This window comes from Triticum dicoccoides, chromosome 3B, assembly GCF_002162155.2.
Source record: "Triticum dicoccoides isolate Atlit2015 ecotype Zavitan chromosome 3B, WEW_v2.0, whole genome shotgun sequence".
Taxonomy (NCBI): Eukaryota; Viridiplantae; Streptophyta; class Magnoliopsida; order Poales; family Poaceae; genus Triticum; species Triticum dicoccoides.
This window is the reverse complement of record NC_041385.1, coordinates 259,485,269-259,504,394: the sequence shown is the minus strand read 5'-3', so window position 1 is coordinate 259,504,394 and position 19,126 is coordinate 259,485,269.

Sequence of the window (19,126 nt, the reverse complement as noted above, 5' to 3'; positions counted from 1 at the left end):
CAATTCGGACCAGAGGGGGGAGGGGGCGCGCGGCCCATGCTGGCCGCCCCTCTCTCCTTTCCCCTAAGTCCCATAAGGCCCAATACTCTCCCGGGGGGTTCCGGTAACCCCTCCGGCACTCCGGTTTTCTCCGAAATCACCCGGAACACTTCCGATGTCCGAATATAGTCGTCCAATATATCAATCTTTATGTCTCGACCATTTCGAGACTCCTCGTCATGTCCGTGATCACATCCGGGACTCTGAACAAACTTCAGTATATCAAAACTTATAAACTCATAATAAAACTGTCATCGTAACGTTAAGCGTGCGGACCCTATGGGTTCGAGAACTATGTAGACATGACCTAGAACCATTCTCGGTCAATAACCAATAGCGGGACCTGGATGCCCATATTGGTTCCTACATATTCTACGAAGATCTTTATCGGTCAAACCGCATAACAACATACGTTGTTCCCTTTGTCATCGGTATGTTACTTGCCCGAGATTTGATCGTCGGTATCCAATACCTAGTTCAATCTCGTTACCGGCAAGTCTCTTTACTCGTTCTGTAATACATCATCTTATAACTAACTCATTAGTTACAATGCTTGCAAGGCTTAGGTGATGAGTATTGCCGAGAGGGCCCAGAGATACCTCTCCGACAATCGGAGTGACAAAACCTAATCTCGAAATACGCCAACCCAACTTGTACCTTTGGAGACACCTGTAGTACTCCTTTATAATCACCCAGTTACGTTGTGACGTTTGGTAGCACCCAAAGTGTTCCTCCGGTAAACGGGAGTTGCATAATCTCATAGTTACAGGAACATGTATAAGTCATGAAGAAAGCAATAGCAACATACTAAACGATCAAGTGCTAGGCTAACGGAATGGGTCATGTCAATCACATCATTCTCCTAATGATGTGATCCCGTTAATCAAATGACAACTCTTTTGTCCATTGCTAGGAAACATAACCATCTTTGATAAACGAGCTAGTCAAGTAGAGGCATACTAGTGACACTATGTTTGTCTATGTATTCACACATGTATTATGTTTCCGGTTAATACAATTCTAGCATGAATAATAAACATTTATCATGATATAAGGAAATAAATAATAACTTTATTATTGCCTCTAGGGCATATTTCCTTTAGGCAAACACCTTCTCATCCCTTCCTCCGGCAGCTTGAACAGCGATGGTGTAGATGCTCAAGAACTCTGCCAGGTTCAACCTCCCATCATACTTCTCGGGTATCTCTGGCTTGAACGTGTGAGCGGATGGCCGACGGACTTACTACAGCTCACGAGTAAAGGCAGGGCACCCAACCTTGAAAGGCAGGCACCCGCCATCCTCGAGCGCAGGCTCGTCGACGTCGGGACCATTGCACCCATTGGTCTGACGGCGGTCATCACGGCGTCGCTCAATGACGAGGCACGCATCTCCCCTCCTCCTGTCCTCCGGGGCTTGCCGTTGGCCTGGACGTGCTCGAGGGTCGGAAGAGGCCATCGAGACGTCATCAGTCTCATGATTCTGCCATGCCCGTGCTGGTTGCCGTGGTGGGGACTGCACCGTGGGGGTGGCCCCTTCTGTACGACCAGCAGCGCGTCATTGTTGTCGCTTGGGGAGGCTGCGGCAGGCCAGCTCGCTGTGATCCCCCAGCCTCGGCGAAGCCAATTAGACTTTGAATGGTGGCTCTCCACTCATCCATTTGATCGGCCACCGGTGGGAACCTCAACAACAGTTGGACCCGCGCCATGGCCTCCGTAGTGGTGCTTGGCATTGGTGACGATGATGTAGATCACACTGTCGCTCGGCTTCTGACGGTGCCGATGGTGACAGCGTCATGCCCTCATTGTTGTGATCCGACCACTTGGATGGCATGGTGATGTTGTTGGGAATATGCCCTAGAGGCAATAATAAAAGTATTATTATTATATTTCCTTGTTCATGATAATTGTCTTTTATTCATGCTATAACTGTATTATCCGGAAATCGTAATACACGTGTGAATATATAGACCACAATATGTCCCTAGTGAGCCTCTAGTTGACTAGCTCGTTGTGATCAACAGATAGTCATGGTTTCCTGGCTATGGACATTGGATGTCGTTGATAACGGGATCACATCATTAGGAGAATGATGTGATGGACAAGACCCAATCCTAAGACTAGCACAAAAGATCGAGTAGTTCATTTGCTAGAGCTTTGCGAATGTCAAGTATCTCTTCCTTTGACCATGAGATCGTATAACTCCTGGATACCGTAGGAGTGCTTTGGGTGTATCAAACGTCACAACGTAACTGGGTGACTATAAAGGTGCACTACAGGTATCTCCGAAAGTATCTATTGTTTTATGCGGATCGAGACTGGGATTTGTCACTCCGTGTAAACGGAGAGGTATCTCTGGGCCCACTCGGTAGGACATCATCATATGCGCAATGTGACCAAGGATTTGATCACGGGATGATGTGTTACGGAACGAGTAAAGTGACTTGCCGATAACGAGATTGAACAAGGTATTGGATACCGACGATCGAATCTCGGGCAAGTAAAATACCGCTAGACAAAGGGAATTGAATACGGGATTGATTAAGTCCTTGACATCGTGTTTCATCCGATGAGATCATCGTGGAACATGTGGGAGCCATCATGGGTATCCAGATCTCGCTGTTGGTTATTGACTGGAGAACGTCTCGGTCATGTCTGCATGTCTCCCGAACCCGTAGGGTCTACACACTTAAGGTTCGATGACGCTAGGGTTTTAAAGGAAGCTTGTATGTGGTTACCGAATGTTGTTCGGAGTCCCGGATGAGATCCCGGACGTCACGAGGAGTTCCGGAATGGTCCGGAGGTAAAGATTTATATATAGGAAGTCCTGTTTCGGGCATCGGGACAAGTTTCGGGGTCATCGGTATTGTACCGGGACCACCGGAAGGGTCCCGGGGGCCCACCGGGTGGGGCCACCTGCCCCGGGGGGCCACATGGGCTGTAGGGGGTGCGCCTTGGCCTACATGGGCCAAGGACACCAGCCCCTAGAGGCCCATGCGCCAAGATAAAGGAAAAAGGGAAGAGTCCTAAAGGGGGAAGGCACCTCCGAGGTGCCTTGGGGAGGATGGACTCCTCCCCATCCTTAGTCGCACCCCTTCCTTGGAGGAGGGGGCAAGGCTGCGCCTCCCCCCTCTCCCTTGGCCCTATATATAGTGGGGAAAAGGAGGAGCAATCATACCTAAGGCCTTTGGTTGCCTCCCTCTCCCTCCCGTGACACATCTCCTCTCCCGTAGGTGCTCGGTGAAGCCCTGCAGGATTGCCACGCTCCTCCATCACCACCACGCCGTTGTGCTGCTGTTGGATGGAGTCTTCCTCAACCTCTCCCTCTCTCCTTGCTGGATCAAGGCGTGGGAGACGTCACCGGGCTGTACGTGTGTTGAACGCGGAGGTGCCGTCCGTTCGGCACTTGATCATCGGTGATTTGAATCACGACGAGTACGACTCCATCAACCCCGTTCACTTGAACGCTTCCGCTTAGCGATCTACAAGGGTATGTAGATGCAAACTCTCCTCTCCTTTCTACTCGTTGCTGGTCTCTCCATAGATAGATCTTGGTGTTACGTAGGAAAATTTTTGAATTTCTGCTACGTTCCCCAACAGTGGCATCATGAGCTAGGTCTATTGCGTAGATTCTATGCACGAGTAGAACACAAAGTAGTTGTGGGCGTTGATTTTGTTCAATATGCTTGCCGTTACTAGTCTTATCTTGATTCGGCGGCATCGTGGGATGAAGCGGCCCGGACCGACCTTACACGTACTCTTACGTGAGACTGGTTCCACCGACTGACATGCACTAGATGCATAAGGTGGCTAGCGGGTGTCTGTCTCTCCTACTTTAGTCGGATCGGATTCGATGAAAAGGGTCCTTATGAAGGGTAAATAGCAATTGGCATATCACGTTGTGGTCTTTGCGTAGGTAAGAAACGTTCTTGCTAGAAACCCATAGCAGCCACGTAAAACATGCAACAACAATTAGAGGACGTCTAACTTGTTTTTGCAGGGTATGCTATGTGATGTGATATGGCCAAAGGATGTGATGAATGATATATGTGATGTATGAGATTGATCATGTTCTTGTAATAGGATTCACGACTTGCATGTCGATGAGTATGACAACCGGCAGGAGCCATAGGAGTTGTCTTTATTTTTTGTATGACCTGCGTGTCATTGAAGAACGCCATGTAAACTACTTTACTTTATTGCTAAACGCGTTAGTCATAGAAGTAGAAGTAGTCGTTGGCGTGACAACTTCATGAAGACACGATGATGGAGATCATGATGATGGAGATCATGGTGTCATGCCAGTGACAAGATGATCATGGAGCCCCGAAGATGAAGATCAAAGGAGCTATATGATATTGGCCATATCATGTCACTACTCTATTTGATTGCATGTGATGTTTATCATGTTTATGCATCTTGTTTGCTTAGAACGACGGTAGTAAATAAGATGATCCCTTACAACAATTTCAAGAAGTGTTCTCCCCTAACTGTGCACCGTTGCTACAGTTCGTCGCTTCTAAGCACCACGTGATGATCGGGTGTGATGGATTCTTACGTTCACATACAACGGGTGTAAGACAGATTTACACAGCAATACACTTAGGGTTAACTTGACGAGCCTAGCATGTGCAGACATGGCCTCGGAACACGGAGACCGAAAGGTCGAGCATGAGTCGTATAGTAGATACGATCAACATGAAGATGTTCACCGACGTTAACTAGTCCGTCTCACGTGATGATCGGACACGGCCTAGTTGACTCGGATCATGTGATCACTTAGATGACCAGAGGGATGTCTATCTAAGTGGGAGTTCATAAGATGAACTTAATTATCCTGAACATAGTCAAAAGACCTTTTGCAAATTATGTCGTAGCTCGCGCTTTAGTTCCACTGTTTTAGATATGTTCCTAGAGAAAATATAGTTTGAAAGTTGAAAGTAGCAATTATGCGATCAGTAGAAAGCTTATGTCCTTAATGCACCGCTCAGTGTGCTGAACCCCAACGTCGTCTGTCGATGTTGCGAACATCGGACATACACGTTTTGATAACTACGTGATAGTTCAATTAAATGGTTTAAGTAGAGGCACTAAAGACGTTTTCGAAACGTCATGGAACATATGAGATGTTTCGAGGGCTGAAATTGGGATTTCAGGCTCGTGCCCACGTCAAGAGGTATAAGACCTCCGACGATTTTCTTAGCCTGCAAACTAAGGGAGAAAATCTCAATCGTTGAGCTTGTGCTCAGATTGTCTGAGTACAACAATCACTTGAATCAAGTGGGAGTTGATCTTCCAGATGAGATAGTGATGTTTCCCCAAAGTCATTGCCACCAAGCTGCTAGAGCTTCGTGATGAACTATAACATATCAAGGATAGAGATGATGATCCTTGAAATATTCATGATGTTTGACATCGCGAAAGTAGAAATCAAGAAGGAGCATCAATTGTTGATGGTTGGTGAAACCACTAGTTTCAAGAAGGGCAAGGGAACAAAGGGATACTTCATGAAACAGCAATTCAGCTGCTGCTCTAGTGAAGAAACCCAAGGTTGAACCCAAACCCGAGACTAAGTGCTTCTGTAATAAGGGGAACAACCACTGGAGCAGCATTACCCTAGATACTTGGTAGATGAGAAGGCTGGCAAGGTCGATAGAAGTATATTGTATATACATTATGTTAATGTGTACTTTACTAGTACTCCTAGTAGCACCAGGGTATAAGATACCGGTTCGGTTGCTAAGTGTTAGTAACTCGAAATAAAAGGCTACGGAATAAACGGAGACTAGCTAAAGGAGAGCTGACGATATGTGTTGGAAGTGTTTCCAAGTTTGATATAATCAAGCATCGCACGCTCCCTCTACCATCAAGATTAGTATTAAACCTGAATAAGTGCTCTTGCACCTATAGGAATGGTTTATTGAATCTCGGTCGTAGTGATACACATTTTCATGCCAAAAGATATAAGATAGTAATGATAGTACCACTTACTTGTGGCACTGCCATGTAAGTCATAATGGTATAAAACGCATGAAGAAGCTCCATGTTGATGGATCTTTGGACTCACTCATTTTTGAAAAGTTTGAGACATGCGAACCATGTCTATTGGTGTATATGCATGAAGAAACTCCATACAAATGGACCGTTCAGACTCACTTGTTTTTGAATCACTTGAGATATGCAAATCATACCACATAGGCAAGATGACTGAAAAGCCTCGGTTTCAGTAAAATGGAACAAGATAGCAACTTGTTGGAAGTAACACATTTTGATGTGTCCAATCCAATGAGTGCTGAGGCATGCAGTGAATATCGTTATGATCTTACTTCACAGATGATTCGAGTAGATGTTGAGAATATTTACTTGATGAAACACAAGTCTGAATTATTGAATGGTTCAAGTAATTTCAGAGTGAAGTAGAAGATCATTGTGACAAGAGGATAAAATGTCTATGATATGATCATAGAGATGAATATCTGAGTTACGAGTTTTGGCACACAATTAAGACATTGTGGAAATTGTTTCACAATTAATACCGCCTAGAACACCATAGTGTGATGGTGTGTCCGAACATCATAGTTGCACCCTATTGGATGTGGTGCGTGCCATGATGTCTCTTATCGAATTACCACTATTGTTCATGGGTTAGGCATTAGAGACAACCACATTCACTTTAAAAGGGGCACCACGTAATTCCGTTGAGATGACACCGTATGAATTATGGTTTAGAGAAACCTAAGTTGTCGTTTCTTAAAGGTTTGGGGCTGCGACGCTTATGTGAAAAAGTTTCAGGAGTAAGCTCGAACCCAAAGCAGATAAAGTACATCTTCATAGGACACCCAAAACAGTTGGGTATACCTCCTAATTCAGATCCGAAAGCAATATGAATTGTTTCTAGAATCGGGTCCTTTCTCGAGGAAAGGTTTCTCTCGAAAGAATTGAGTGGGAGGATGGTGGAAACTTGATGAGGTTATTGAACCGTCTCTTTAACTAGTGTGTGGCAGGGCACAGGAAGTTGTTCCTGTGGCACCTACACCAATTGAAGTGGAAGCTTATGATATTGATCATGAAACTTCGGATCAAGTCACTCCCAAACCTCGTAGGATGACAAGGATGCGTACTACTTCAGAGTGGTACGTAATCCTGTCTTGGAAGTCATGTTGCTAGACAACAATGAACCTACAAGCTATGGAGAAGCGATGGTGGGCCCGGATTCCAATAAATGGCTCGAGGCCATAAAATCCGAGAGAGGATCCATGTATGAAAACAAAGTGTAGACTTTGGCAGAACGGCTCGATGGTCGTAAGGCTAATGAGTACAGATGGATTTCAAAAGGAAGACGGACAATGATGGTAAATGTCACCATTAAGAAAGCTCGACTTGTCGTTAAGATGTTTTCCGACAAGTTCAAGGAGTTGACTACGATGAGATTTTCTCACTTGTAGCGATGCTAAGAGTCTGTTGGAATTATATTAGCGGTTACTGCATTATTTATGAAATCTTGCAGATAGGATGTCAAAACATTGTTTCCTTGACGATTTTAATAAGGAAAGGTTGTATGCAATACAATCAGAAAAGTTTTGTCGATCCTAAGGATGCTAAAAGGTATGCTGGCTCCAGCGATCCTTTTAAGGACTGGAGTGAGCATCTCGGAGTTGGAATGTACACTTTGATGAGATGATCAAAGATTTTGGGTTTGTACAAAGTTTATGAGAAACTTGTATTTCCAAAGAAGTGAGTGGGAGCACTATAGAATTTCTGATGAGTATATGTTGTTGACATATTGATGATCAGAAATGATGTAGAATTTCTAGAAAGCATATAGGGTTATTTGAAAGGTGTTTTTCAATAGAAAACCTGGATTAAGCTACTTGAGCATTAAGCATCAAGATCTATAAGGATAGATCAAAACGCTTAATGGTACTTTCAAATGAGCACATACCTTGACATGATCTTGAAGGTGTTCAAGATGAACCAGTCAAAGAAGGAGTTCTTGCCTGAGTTGTAAGGTACGAAGTTAAGACTTAAAGCTCGACCACGGCAGAATAGAGAGAAAGGACGAAGGTCGTCCCCTATGCTTAAGACGTAGGCTCTTCAGTATGCTATGCTGTGTACCGCACCTGAAGTATGCCTTGCCATGAGTCAGTCAAGGGGTACAAGAGTGATCCAAGAATGGCTCACAGGACAGCGGTCAAAGTTATCCTTAGTAACTGGTGGACTAAGGAATTTTCTCGATTATGGAGGTGGTAAAAGAGTTCGTCGTAAAGGTTACGTCGATGCAAGCTTAACACCTATCCGGATAGCTCTGAGTAGAGAGACCGGATACATATAATGGAGCAATGATTTAGAATAGCTCAAAGTAGAACAGTTATTTGGAATAGCTCCAAATAGAGCGTGGTAGCTGCATCTAGGAGATGACATAGAGATTTGTAAAGCACACACGGATCTGAAAGGTTCAGACCCATTGACTAAAACCTCTCTCACAAGCAACATGATCAAACATAAAACTCATTGAGTGTTAATCACATAGTGATGTGAACTAGACTACTGACTCTAGTAAACTCTTGGGTATTAGTCACATGGCGATGTGACCTGTGAGTGTTAATCACATGGCGATGTGAACTAGATTATTGACTCTAGTGCAAGTGGGAGACTGTTGGAAATATGCCCTAGAGGCAATAATAAATAAGTTATTATTATATTTCTTTGTTCATGATAATAGTCTTTTATTCATGCTATAACTGTATTATCCGGAAATCGTAATACGCGTGTGAATACATAGACCACAATATGTCCCTAGTGAGCCTCTAGTTGACTAGCTCGTTGTGATCAACAGATAGTCATGGTTTCCTGGCTATGGACATTGGATGTCGTTGATAACGGGATCACATCATTAGGAGAATGATGTGATGGACAAGACCCAATCCTAAGACTAGCACAAAAGATCGTGTAGTTCATTTGCTAGAGCTTTGCCAATGTCAAGTATCTCTTCCTTTGACCATGAGATCGTATAACTCCTGGATACCGTAGGAGTGCTTTGGGTGTATCAAACGTCACAACGTAACTGGGTGACTATAAAGGTGCACTACAGGTATCTCCGAAAGTATCTATTGTTTTATGCGGATCGAGACTGGGATTTGTCACTCCGTGTAAACGGAGAGGTATCTCTGGGCCCACTCGGTAGGACATCATCATATGCGCAATGTGACCAAGGATTTGATCACGGGATGATGTGTTACGGAACGAGTAAAGTGACTTGCCGATAACGAGATTGAACAAGGTATTGGATACCGACGATCGAATCTCGGGCAAGTAAAATACCGCTAGACAAAGGGAATTGAATACGGGATTGATTAAGTCCTTGACATCGTGTTTCATCCGATGAGATCATCGTGGAACATGTGGGAGCCATCATGGGTATCCAGATCTCGCTGTTGGTTATTGACTGGAGAACGTCTCGGTCATGTCTGCATGTCTCCCGAACCCGTAGGGTCTACACACTTAAGGTTCGATGACGCTAGGGTTTTAAAGGAAGCTTGTATGTGGTTACCGAATGTTGTTCGGAGTCCCGGATGAGATCCCGGACGTCACGAGGAGTTCCGGAATGGTCCGGAGGTAAAGATTTATATATAGGAAGTCCTGTTTCGGGCATCGGGACAAGTTTCGGGGTCATCGGTATTGTACCGGGACCACCGGAAGGGTCCCGGGGGCCCACCGGGTGGGGCCACCTGCCCCGGGGGGCCACATGGGCTGTAGGGGGTGCGCCTTGGCCTACATGGGCCAAGGGCACCAGCCCCTAGAGGCCCATGCGCCAAGATAAAGGAAAAAGGGAAGAGTCCTAAAGGGGGAAGGCACCTCCGAGGTGCCTTGGGGAGGATGGACTCCTCCCCATCCTTAGCCGCACCCCTTCCTTGGAGGAGGGGGCAAGGCTGCGCCTCCCCCCTCTCCCTTGGCCCTATATATAGTGGGGAAAAGGAGGAGCAATCATACCTAAGGCCTTTGGTTGCCTCCCTCTCCCTCCCGTGACACATCTCCTCTCCCGTAGGTGCTCGGTGAAGCCCTGCAGGATTGCCACGCTCCTCCATCACCACCACGCCGTTGTGCTGCTGTTGGATGGAGTCTTCCTCAACCTCTCCCTCTCTCCTTGCTGGATCAAGGCGTGGGAGACGTCACCGGGCTGTACGTGTGTTGAACGCGGAGGTGCCGTCCGTTCGGCACTTGATCATCGGTGATTTGAATCACGACGAGTACGACTCCATCAACCCCGTTCACTTGAACGCTTCCGCTTAGCGATCTACAAGGGTATGTAGATGCAAACTCTCCTCTCCTTTCTACTCGTTGCTGGTCTCTCCATAGATAGATCTTGGTGTTACGTAGGAAAATTTTTGAATTTCTGCTACGTTCCCCAACAGATGTGGTGAAGGCGCTTGTGGGCCAGCGACTCCATTGGGCACGGTGGCCGGGTCAACCCACTCCGGGGGAGGCGCACGCGCTGTGGTCATGCCCGTGGCGGGGGCGGCCGGAGGGTGGCGATTCGCCCCGAACCGGCGCCACCACTGTGGATGTGCCCTTCGGCGAGGGGAATAGGTACATACGGAATAACCCCTTCGCTCGTACCTCGTGGAGCATGGCCACTGGGATGTTGCTGATGATGCTCTCCTCCGGTGCCTCTCGCTCCTGCTTCGGTCGCGGGGGAGGTGGTGACAACGCTACCTGCGCCGACCGCGTCCCCCGCAACACCCACATCCTCGTGCGCCTCCGCATCCCCCGCGGAGTTGGTGGTCGTGGGTGGAGGAGCCTTCGAGGTGGACGGGTGGGCTGAAGCACCGGGTTTCTTCTTGGGTGCCATAGTCGATGGCGCCGTCGGTGATGAAGATGGCGATGAAGATGACGTGCTACTCATGCTTTCAGGTTCGCGCAAGTGATCCCCTTACCTGGCGCGCCAAAGATGTCGTGGGAAACCACGACCACCTATGGGACCAACGGTCCCTTGCTGGTTTGGCGGGGGGCTGGCACGTTGCACAAAGAGCATAGAAGCATGAAACAACACGACAGAGATCACACAGGCAGTCTTTACCCAGGTTCGGGCCGCCGTGAGGCGTAAAACCCTACTCCTGCTTTGGTGGATTGATGGTGGTGAGCGCAACACGCTTGCCCGGCAGGGTTGCTTCGGGGCGAAACGGCTACGCGCTATGAATATGTGTGAGGGTGGATTTGCCAACCCTTTCTACGGTTGCCTCGGGCCTGCTTTTATAGACAAAGGGGTCACCACAATGCCAAATCAGTCGTTATGCATTGATTAGATAGCAAACAGTGCTATCAGACCTAACTCTGCAGGCTGATAGGGCACATTAAATGCGCCGCTCAACGTCACATCGTAGCTTGCCCGGCAGTGTTTTTCCAGCTTCGCGCCTGCTCGCTCGACACATCGCAGGACGGGTGTTGCTTGGAGGTGTTTTATGTAGGAAGTGGCTGCCATGTGGCAAATAACAACCACTTAGTCACTTTGGAGCTTGACACCGCACCGATCGATGACATGCGTCATGATGAGGTGGTGCGGTGAGGTGGTTCTACCTCCGTAAGCCCCAGCAGGCCTGCCGGGGTGACCCGAAGGCTTGCTTCCGGGGGTGACCCCGTCCTCGCCAGGCTCGCCTGCCAGGCAAGGGAGGTTTTTTCCCTTAGCAATATCCTGCTTCTCTGGCTTAGTCTTGGTCCTCTTTTGTTGTGTGCTGGTCCTCGAAGAATTGATCCCTTGTGCTTTGGTCTGACCTTGGTGCTGTAATCTTGTTCTCGTGCATGTGCACAGTCTGGGCAACGGACCAAGGGTTTGTTGCACCGACAAAGGGATTTGGCATACAAACAAAAATTGCATGGCAACCTCTGCTTCCCTCTGCGAAGGGCCTATCTTTTACTTTTATGTATTTACTTTTATGTATTTACTTTTATGCAAGAGTCAAAGTATTCTTACCTATTCCTTTTATTTTTCTCTTTTTGCAAGCATCATGTGGTGAGGAAAGATCTAGGCACATATATCCACTTGGATATGAGTGGGCATGAGTTATTATTGTTGACATCACCCCTGAGGTGAATACGTCGGGAGGCGAACTATAAGCCCCTATCTTTCTATGTGTCCGGTTGAAACTTTTTGTTCATGAGTATGCTGTGAACGTTAGCAATCATAGAAGGTTAAATGATGGTTGAGTATCTGGACTTGCCTAAAGGCTCCGATACGTGACCCTTCCTGAAAATATGATGAATTGTAGTTGCAAAGTTGATTGAGAACATAGTTTCTTGGTTTTCAATAATGTTTATGCTTTCTACTTCAATGTCGTGATGAATTGTTACTTCTTCATGAGAAGTTATATGATAAAATTTGTGTGATAAAGTTTTATGTTAAAGTTCTTTGTTGTTATAATAAGAAGCATGATGCTTCTATGTCCGTATTTTGTTTTTATCGACACCTATCTCTCTAAGCATGTGGACATGTTTTTCGATTTTGTTTTTTCGCTTGAGGACAAGCGAGGTCTAAGCTTGTGGGAGTTGATACGTCCATTTTGCATCATGTTTTCCTACTACTATTTATAATGTTTTTATGCATAATAATGCTTCATGGAGTAATTCTAGTGCCTTTTCTCCCATAATATGCAAGGTTTACACAAGAGGGAGAATGCCGGCAGCTGGCTGGACCTGAAAAAGCTACGTCAGAGTTACCTATTCTGCACAACTCCAAATGAGCTGAAAATTTACGGGGAATTATTTTGGAATATATAAAAATACTGGAGCAAATAACTACCGGAGGAGCCCCCTTGGTGAGCACAAGACACCAGGGCGCGACTGGGTCCCAGGCGCGCCCTGGTGGGTTGTGCCCTCCTCCGGTGCCCATCTTCTGGTATATATGTCATTTTGACCTAGAAAAAATCAAGGGGGGACTTTCGGCACGAAGCACCGCCGTCTCGAGGCGGAACTTGAGCAGGAGCACTTTTGCCCTTCGGTGGAGCGATTCCGCCGGGGGAACTTCCCTCCCGGAGGGGTAATCATCGCCATCGTCATCACTAACAACCCTCTCATCTTTGGGAGGGCAATCTTTATCAACATCTTCAACAACGCCATCTCCTCTCAAACCCTAGTTCATCTCTTGTGTTAAATCTTTGTACTAGAACCTCAGATTGGTACCTGTGAGTGACTAGTAGTGTTGATTACATCTTGTAGTTGATTACTATATGGTTTATTTGGTGGACGATTATATGTTCAGATCCATTATACTATTTAATACCCCTCTGATCTTGAGCATGATTATCATTTGTGAGTAGTTACGTTTATTCTTGAGGTCACGGGAGAAGTCATGATGCAAGTAATCATGTGAACTTGATATGTGTTTGATATTTTGATGATATGTATGTTGTGATTTCCTTAGTGGTGTCATGTGAACGTCAACTACATGACACTTAATCATATTTGGGCCTAAGGGAATGCATTGTGGAGTTGTTATTAGATGATGGGTTGCTAGAGTGACATAAGCTTAAACCCTAGTTTATGCGCTACTTTGTAAGAGACTGATTTGGATCCAAAAGTTTAATACTATGGTTAGATTTTATCTTAATATTTTTCTCGTAGTTGCGGATGCTTGCGAGGGGGTTAATCATAAGTAGGAGGTTTGTTCAAGTAAGAACATCACCTAAGCACCGGTCCACCCACATATCAAATTATTAAAGTAGCGAACACGAATCAAACCAACATGATGAAAGTGATATGGTGAAATTCCCGTGTACCCTCAAGAACGTTTTGCTTATCATAAGAGACCGTTTTGGCCTGTCCTTTGCCACAAAAGGATTGGGCTACCTTGCTGCACTTTATTTACCGTTATCGTTACTTGCTCGTTACAAATTATCTTGCTATCAAACTACTTGTACTTACTATTTCAGTGTTTGCGGAAAATACCTTATTGAAAACCATTTGTCATTTCCTTTTACTCCTCGTTGAGTTCGACACTCTTACTTGTCGAAAGGGCTACGATTGATCCCCTATACTTGTGGGTCATCAGCTAGCTTGCCCAAGGTCTCCAACGACGACCCCACGATGGAGACGGGCTCCGACGACACCGCACTGGCTCGCGTATGTGCATGCTGACTTCACCATAGAGCAGGCGTAGGCGCACTACAATGCCGCCATGGCGGAGGTGCAGCCCCATGCCGGCGCATGAGGAACAGCTGTACAATCTGCTCCTCCTGAAGCAACACCGGCTAGCGGAGAGCCAGATCGACGGTGAGCGCACGAGCGAGGAGGCCGTGGCGACCATACTCGCGGCGAACCCCAATTTCATCTGGAGCAATGTGCGATCTATGAGGCTGTGCACTGTTGGGGAACGTAGCAGAAATTCAAAATTTTCCTACGTGTCACCAAGATCTATCTATGGAGAAACCAGCAACGAGGGGAAGGAGAGTGCATCTACATACCCTTGTAGATCGTTAAGCGGAAGCGTTCAAGAGAACGGGGTTGAAGGAGTCATACTCGTCGTGATCCAAATCACCGGAGATCCTAGTGCCAAACGGACGGCACCTCCGTGTTCAACACACGTACAGCCCGGTGACGTCTCCCACGCCTTGATCCAGCAAGGAGAGAGGGAGAGGTTGAGGAAGACTCCATCCAACAGCAGCACAACGGCGTGGTGGTGATGGAGGAGCGTGGTAGTCCTGCAGGGCTTCGCCAAGCACCGCGAGATATGAGGAGAAGGGAGAGAGGTAGGGCTGCACCAAGAGGAGAAGTTCTCATGTTTTTGGGCTGCTCCAATGCCTCAAGTATATATAGGGGGAAGGGGGGTTGCGCCCCCTTTAGGGTTTCCCACCCCAAGGGGTGCGGCCAGCCCTAGATGGGACTTGGAGGGGGCGGCCAAGAGGGGGAGAGAGGGGGCGCGCCCTAGGGTGGGCCTATAGGCCCATCTGCGCCTAGGGTTTCCCCTCTCCTCTCCTAGCTGCGCCTTGGGCAAGGGTGGGAGGCGCACCATCCCGCTCTGGGGCTGGTCCCTTTCCACTCTAGGCCCATGCAAGCCTCCGGGGCCGGTGGCCCCACTTGGTGGACCCCCGGGACCCTCCCGGTGGTCCCGGTACGTTACCGATAAAACCCGAAACTTTTCTGGTGACCAAAACAGGACTTCCCATATATAAATCTTTACCTCCGGACCATTCCGGAACTCCTCGTGACGTCCGGGATCTCATCCGGGACTCCGAACAACATTCGGTAACCACATACAAACTTCCTTTATAACCCTAGCGTCATCGAACCTTAAGTGTGTAGACCCTACGGGTTCGGGAGACATGTAGACATGACCGAGACGTTCTCCGATCAATAACCAACAGCGGGATCTGGATACCCATGTTGGCTCCCACATGTTCCACGATGATCTCATCGGATGAACCACGATGTCAAGGACTCAATCGATCCCGTATACAATTCCCTTTGTCTAGCGGTATTTTACTTGCCCGAGATTCGATCGTCGGTATACCGATACCTTGTTCAATCTCGTTACCGGCAAGTCTCTTTACTCGTTCCGTAACACATCATCACATGATCAACCCCTTGGTCACATTGTGCACATTATGATGATGTCCTACCGAGTGGGCCCAGAGATACCTCTCCGCTTACACGGAGTGACAAATCCCAGTCTCGATTCGTGCCAACCCAACAGACACTTTCGGAGATACCTGTAATGCACCTTTATAGCCACCCAGTTACGTTGTGACGTTTGGTACACCCAAAGCATTCCTCCGGTATCCGGGAGTTGCACAATCTCATGGTCTAAGGAAAAGATACTTGACATTAGAAAAGCTTTAGCATACGAACTACACGATCTTTGTGCTAGGCTTAGGATTGGGTCTTGTCCATCACATCATTCTCCTAATGATGTGATCCCGTTATCAATGACATCCAATGTCCATGGTCAGGAAACCGTAACCATCTATTGATCAACGAGCTAGTCAACTAGAGGCTTACTAGGGACATGGTGTTGTCTATGTATCCACACATGTATCTGAGTTTCCTATCAATACAATTATAGCATGGATAATGAATGATTATCATGAACAAGGAAATATAATAATAACTAATTTATTATTGCCTCTAGGGCATATTTCCAACAGTCTCCCACTTGCACTAGAGTCAATAATCTAGTTCACATCACCATGTGATTAACACTGACAGGTCACATCACCATGTGACCAACATCCAAAGAGTTTACTAGTGTCATTAAACTAGTTCACATCATCATATGATTAAGACTCAATGAGTTCTGGGGTTTGATCATGTTCTGCTTGTGAGAGAGGTTTTAGTCAACGGATCTGTAACATTCAGATCCGTATGTACTTTGCAAATCTCTAGGTCATATTGTAAATGCTGCTTCCACGCTCCACTTGGAGCTATTCCAAATGGTTGCTCCACTATACGTATCTGGTTTGCTACTCAGAGTCATTCAGATAGGTGTTAAATCTTGCATCAACGTAACCCTTTACGCCGAACTCTTTATCACCTCCATAATCGAGAAACATATCCTTATTCCTCTAAGGATAACTTTGACCGCTATCTGATGATCCACTCCTTGATCACCTTTGTACTCTCTTGCCAGACATGTGGCAAGGCACACATCAGGTGCGGTACTTAGCATAGCATACTGTAGAGCCTACGTCTAAAGCATAGGGGACGACCTTCGTCCTTTCTCTCTTTTCTGCCGAGGTCGAGCTTTAAGTCTTAACTTCGTACCTTACAACTCAGGCAAGAACTCCTTCTTTGACTGATCCATCTTGAACACCTTCAAGATCATGTCAAGGTATATGCTCATTTGAAAGTACCATTAAGCGTTTTGATCCATCCTCATAGATCTTGATGCTCAATGTTCAAGTAGCTTAATCCAGGTCTTCCCTTGAAAAACACTTTTCAAACAACCCTATATGCTTTCTAGAAATTCTACATCATTTCTGATCAACAATATGTCAACAACTCATCAGAAATTCCATAGTGCTTCCACTCACTTCTTTGGAAATACAAGTTTCTCATAAACTTTGTATAGACCCAAAATCTTTGATCATCTTATCAAAGCGTACATTCCAACTCCGAGATGCTTACTCCAGTCCTTAGAAGGATTGCTGGAGCTTTGCATACCTTTTAGCATCCTTAGGATCGACAAAACCTTTCTAATTGTATCACATACAACCTTTCCTTACGAAAGTTGGTAAGGAAACTCGTTTTGACATCCATCTGCCAGATTTCATAAATGCAGCTTATGCTAACATGATTCCGACGGACTTAAGCATCGCTACGGATGAGAAAATCTCATCGTAGTCAACTCCTTGAACTTGTGAAAAACTCTTCGCCACAAGTCGAGCTTCATAAATGGTGACATTACCATCCACGTCCGTCTTCTTCTTAAAAGATCCATTTATCTCAATGGCTTGCCGATCATCGGGCAAGTCCACCAAAGTCCATGCTTTGTTCTGATACATGGATCCTATCTCGGATTTCATGGCTTTTAACCATTTGTTGGAATTTGGGCCCACCATCGCTTCTCCATAGCTCGTAGGTTCATTGTTGTCTAGCAACATGACCTTCAAGACAGGATTACTGTACCACTCTGAAGCAGTACACATCCTTGTCACCCTACGAGGTACGGTAGTGACTTGATTCGAAGTTTCATGATCACTATCATAAGCTTCTACTTCAATTGGTGTAGGTGCCATAGGAACAACTTCCTGTGCCCCGCTACACACTAGTTGAAGTGATGGTTCAATAACCATATCAAGTCTCCACCATCCTCCCACTCAACTCTTCGAGACAAACTTTTCCTCGAGAAAGGACCCGATTGAAGAAACAATCCCTATTGCTTTCGGATCTGAATTAGGAGGTATACCCAACTGTTTTGGGTGTCCTATGAAGATGCATTTTATCCGTTTTGGGTTCGAGCTTATCAACCTGAAACCTTTTTCACATAAGCGTCGCAGCCCCAAACCTTTAAGAAACGACAACTTAGGTTTCTCTAAACCATAATTCATACGGTGTCGTCTCAACGGAATTACGTGGTACCCTATTAAAGTGAGTGCGGTTGTCTCTAATGCCTAACCCATAAACGATAGTGGTAATTCGATAAGAGACATCATGGTATGCACCATATCCAATAGGGTGCAACTATGATGTTCGGACACACCATCACACTATGGTGTTCCAGGCGGTATTAATTGCGAAACAATTTCCACAATGTCTTAATTGTGTGCCAAAACTCGTAACTCAGATATTCATCTCTATGATCATATCATAGATATTTTATCCTCTTGTCACAATGATCTTCTACTTCACTCTGAAATTACTTGAACCATTCAATAATTCAGACTTGTGTTTCATCAAGTAAATATTCTCAACATCTACTCGAATCATCTGTGAAGTAAGAACATAACGATATTCACTGCATGCCTCAGCACTCATTGGACTGCACACATCAAAATGTGTTACTTCCAACAAGTTGCTATCTTGTTCCATCTTACTGAAAACGAGGCTTTTCAGTCATCTTGCCCATGTGGTATGATTTGCATATCTCAAGTGATTCAAAATCAAGTGAGTCCAAACGATCCATCTGCATGGAGTTTCTTCATGCGTATACACCAACAGACATGGTTCGCATGTCTCAAACTTTTCAAAAACGAGTGAGTCCAAAGATCCATCAACATGGAGCTTCTTCATGCGTTTTACACCAATATGACTTACATGGCAGTGCCACAAGTAAGTGGTACTATCATTACTATCTTATATCTTTTTGGCATGAAAATGTGTATCACTACGATCGAGATTCAATAAACCATTCCTTTAGGTGCAAGACCATTGAAGGTATTATTCAAATAAATAGAGTAACCATTATTCTCCTTAAATGAATAACCGTATTGCGATAGACATAATCCAATCATGTCTATGCTCAACGCAAACACCAAATCTCGATGGTAGAGGGAGTGTGCGATGCTTGATCACATCAACCTTGGAAACACTTCCAACACATAACGTCAGCTCACCTTTAGCTAGTCTCCGTTTATTCCGTAGCTTTTATTTCGAGTTACTAACA